This window comes from Penaeus japonicus, unplaced genomic scaffold (assembly GCF_977035675.1).
Source record: "Penaeus japonicus unplaced genomic scaffold, GWHDUDI00000001_assembly GWHDUDI00000034, whole genome shotgun sequence".
NCBI classification, from domain to species: Eukaryota; Metazoa; Arthropoda; class Malacostraca; order Decapoda; family Penaeidae; genus Penaeus; species Penaeus japonicus.
The window spans coordinates 15,285,156-15,290,155 of NW_028234436.1; positions in this window are offsets into that span (position 1 = coordinate 15,285,156).

Below are 5,000 nucleotides of genomic sequence, written 5' to 3' on the forward strand. Positions count from 1 at the left end.
GAGCGAGAGAAAGATAGATAGATAGATAGATAGATAGATAGATAGAGAGAGAGAAAGAGAGAGAGAGAGAGAGATAGATAGATAGATAGATAGATAGAGAGAGAGAAAGAGAGAGAGAGAGATAGATAGATAGATAGATAGATATATATATAGAGAGAGAGCATCCTTTTAAGGTCATCACCGAATGCATCATAATTACTTACTGATAAATGTTTCACGTTCTGCTGCCGCGAAGGTCAAATGCGTGTTCGTGTGTAAGTATGCATTGGGTCAATAACAGATTCGTATCAGGTTTGACCTCGGAATCCATGCTAATTTGCATAACAATACGGATCGCAATTTGAATTCGTATTTTTAAGAATCGTAGTTCCTAGGATTTTGTTGGTAATAGCTGGTAATGTGTGTATGTGTGTGTGTATGTGTGAGTGTGTGTGTGTGTGTATGTGTGTGTGTATGTGTGTGTGTGTGTGTGTATACATATGTATTTGAATTCATACATGTATGTATATATGTGAAATAATGATAGCAACAAAACAAGAACAACGATAGAAGTAGTGATAATGATAATAGTATTAATGATGATAATAATGATGAAAACTAGAGTAGTGATGATAATGATAATTATGATCATAAATTTGATAATAAATAGAAAAAAAGAATATGAAAAGGAAATAAATAATAATCCAATAAAACGATAGTATTCTTTTATTTATCTTAAATTCGGCGATTTCATCCATCATTTACTAATTTTCAAGTCTTGAAAAATGTATCCTTTTGAGTGAGTAATGAAAGTCTTTTTCAGGGTTATTTAAGCTATCAGAAAATTGATTTAAAAACAAATCTTTGCAGAAATATCATAAGGAATTTAATGGAAGTCCAAATTCTACTTAATAAGGCAATTTCTTTGGTTCTGCTTTAATGAAGTATTTATCTTCGTAATTCCCTTCTCGTTTTAAACTATATGCACCTTGAAGTGGCATATAGTACTTGAAAGTATTTTTGCGTTTTCTTCTGCAAAATTACTTTTGAAAAATTTCCTTTTTTTGATGGAGTGCGCTAACGAGTACGGAGAGAGAGATGGGAGAGATAGATAGATAGATAGATAGATAGATAGATAGATAGATAGATAGATAGATAGAGAGAGAGAGAACGATATATATATATATATATATATATATATATATATATATATATATATATATATATATATATATATATATATAGAGAGAGAGAGAGAGAGAGAGAGAGAGAGAGAAGTTTGAGAATGAGCAAGAAAATGAAGATAGAAAAAGAGAGAGCAAAAAAATAAAAAAAATAAATAAATAACACCAGAAAGAAAAAGAGACCGAGGGAGAGAAAGCAAAGAAAAAAGAAAAAGAGAAAAAAAAAGAAAGAGTAAACAACATAAAACATATATAACGGAATGATTAAAAAAAAAAAAAAAAAACACCCCAAAATTTCCTCCCCCTTTTAAACCGACGTAGACAAACCTCTTCGTCGGAAAGTGAACCAGCCTTTTCAGAAGAGGATATGACCTACTGGAAGCATTTACAGCCACTGTTGCAACCGTGATTGATATACGTCTGCGGTTCCAGGGCTCGTCTCTCCTCTTCATTCAGTGGCCGGATTGAGGCCGCCACTTGATAAACAGCGATTTATGAGGTGAGTGTGAGTAAATATCCGGTGCACTCTTCATGTGCTCTCATTTCCTGACTCGGAGGGGAATCTGCTCGAAAGATATGAGGGCTTTTGGGGGTTTACTTTATTTGTTTGTCTGTTTTTTTTTTCTTAGTGTCATCATCTATCTTCATATTTTGAGGTATTGTTGTTATCATTATCGTTTTTTTTTGTTTTGTTTTTTTTACTCCGGAAAAAAAAAAAAAATGCGTATGAATTGCGTGTTACTAATGGCCGTAGCACGCACAGCACATACGCATATGCACTTTCATCACACCCAAGCAACGGACATGTGTAACACCCACCCACCCACATGTATACGCAAATGTGAAGTAGGGTACAAACATAATGATATGAAAGTTAACATACACACACACACACATACACACACACATAACACACACACAACACACACACACACACACACAGTAAAAGAATTAACTTGCAAGGAAATGATAAGATCTTTCACACAAAAACAGCACCATTGCACAAAAATTAGATACAAGAGTAGACAATAATTCTGACATTTATAACCAAGAACGCAATTGGATACAGCTTGCATCGTCGTCCGGGAAACACACTGTTGCGGCAGATAAGGCAGGCTCTCCCTTTCTATAAATTATACTCCTGCTTAATGCATTATCGTCTGTGTTTATTGGCTTGTTCGTCTGTTATTATGATCAGAATTTATCGATGGATTTTGGTGGATTTTTTTTATTAAGGGGATGGTCATTGGTCAGGGATTAATTGATTATATTTTGGTGATGATTCGGGTTTAGGTACGGACCTAGAATGATGTTAAAGGATTTTTCACCTGTGCGAACACTCATAGAACATGGTTTCGCTAGAGGTTATATGTATATATATATATATATATATATACATACATATATATATATATATATATATATATATATATATATATATATATATATATTTTTTTTTTTTATTTTTTTTTTTTTTTTTTTTTATTTATTTTTTTTTTTTTTTTGAGAATTGTGGTAGACTAAGGTATCTTCATGGTTATGATTACAATGGAGGTAAAATCATTAATTAAGCATGAACAACAGCAACAAAAGAATAATTAGCGATGATGAAAGTAGTAATGATGAGAAACGATAATAATGATGATAATAGGAACATCATCATAATGTCAACAATGATAGTGATAATCATACTGATGGTAGTGATAATAATGGTAATAGTTACAATAGCAAGGATAATGCTAATAATGACGATAAAGGTAATGATGATGGTGATAATAAAAACTGATAATAATAGCGACAATAAAGATAATGAAAACATCGTTCCTATTAATACTGAAATGATGATGACAATAACATTGACAGGAACAACAAAATGATGATAAAGATGATGGTGATGATAATAACGAGCATAAAAATTATAATAGCAATATTTTAGATTTGGAAATATAATAAAAGTAATGATAATGATTATAACAATTATTTAGTTTTCGCTGTTCTTTCTTTTGTAAGAAAAAAACATGTCCGCAGATACATGACGTAATAGATTTATTGTAGTGGTTTAGCGTAAAAGGTCCAACACATGCATATTGAAAGTTATATTATAACAATGCCTTTCTCTCTTCTCCATTTAAGGTTAAGATTTTAGCCAATGTATCAAAACTCATTATCAAACTTTGATATCAAAATTCCATACTAAACCTAAGCTATTCAAACTCCTTATCAAAAGTATGATATCCAATTTTAAATCAAAACCTTATGATAGTGATATCACAACTTAAATTATAAATGAACACTATGGAATCGAAAATCCGTGTCAGAACTTTGTCATAGAACTGAATTATCAGCTAAGTTCTATGTTTAAAATTATCATATCAAAACTAATTTCAAACTATGATATCAAAATTATATTTCAAGACTATGATATCAAAAATCTATTTCAAAACTATGGTATCAAAACAATATTTCAAAACTATGGTATAAAAAAATATATTTAAAAAATGTAGTATCAAAACTCAATTTCAAAATTATGATATCAAAATTCTATTTTAAAATTATATCAAACTCAATTTCAAAACTATATCAGAACTCAATTTCAAAACTATGATATCATAGTTCTATGTCATAACTCAAAATGGAAACTATGATATCAACTCCAAATGATGCTATGATATCAAAACACTATTTCAAATCTATATCAAAACTCAATTTAAAAACTATATCAAAACTCAATTTAAAAATTATATCAAAATTCTATTCTAAAACTATATCAAACTCAATTTCAAAACTATATCAAAACTCAATTTAAAAACTATATCAAAACTCAATTTAAAAACTATATCAAAACTCAATTTAAAAACTATATCAAAATTAAATTTAAAAACTATATCAAAACTCAATTTAAAAACTATATCAAAACTCAATTTCAAAACTATATCAAAACTCAATTTCAAAACTATATCAAAACTCAACTTCAAAACTATATCAAAACTCAATATCAAAACTATATCAAACTCAATTTCAAAACTATATCAAAATTTCAAAACTACAGTATATCAAAACTCAATTTCAAAACTATATCAAAGCAATTTCAAAACTATATCAAAACTCAATTTAAAAACGATATCAAAACAATTTAAAAACTATATCAAAACTCAATTTCAAAACGATATCAAAACAATTTCAAAACTATATCAAAACTCAATTTAAAAACTACATCAAAACTCAAAATTAAAACTATAACATCAAAGCACCATACCGAAACTCGGATGTCAAAACTATAATGTAATGTATAACTCCATTTTCAAGCATGAGAGACAAGCCAAATATTGTGAGCGTAATTTCTCTTATTTTCACATACTCTCTTCGCATTATCTAACCTCATCATCCGGCTGTTTTTCGAATTATTTTGAAATAGAGGACTTATCTTCCCAGCTGGTATATCTTGTTATATCTTGACAGTGTAATGTACAATACAGAATGAAAGTTTATATTCTTTTTTCCTTTTTTTTTATTTTTTAGAAATGTTTTGTAGTCGCACTGTCATAGGCCTATGGCTGTCGTAAATATGATTTACTATTGTGAAGTATCAAAATAAAAAGTGAAACCTGCATTTTCTTTTTCGTTTCGGCAGTAATGCAATGAACAGAAAAGGAAATTAGATCTTCCTGTTATCAAGGCCAGTTATTATCATTACATTAAGGTTTAATAGATCACGGACGATGCAAGTCATAAAACAGAGAGAGAGAGAGAGAGAGAGAGAGAGAGAGAGAGAGAGAGAGAGAGAGAGAGAGAGAGAGAGAGAGAGAGAGAGAGGAGAGAGAGAGAGAGAAAAAAAAA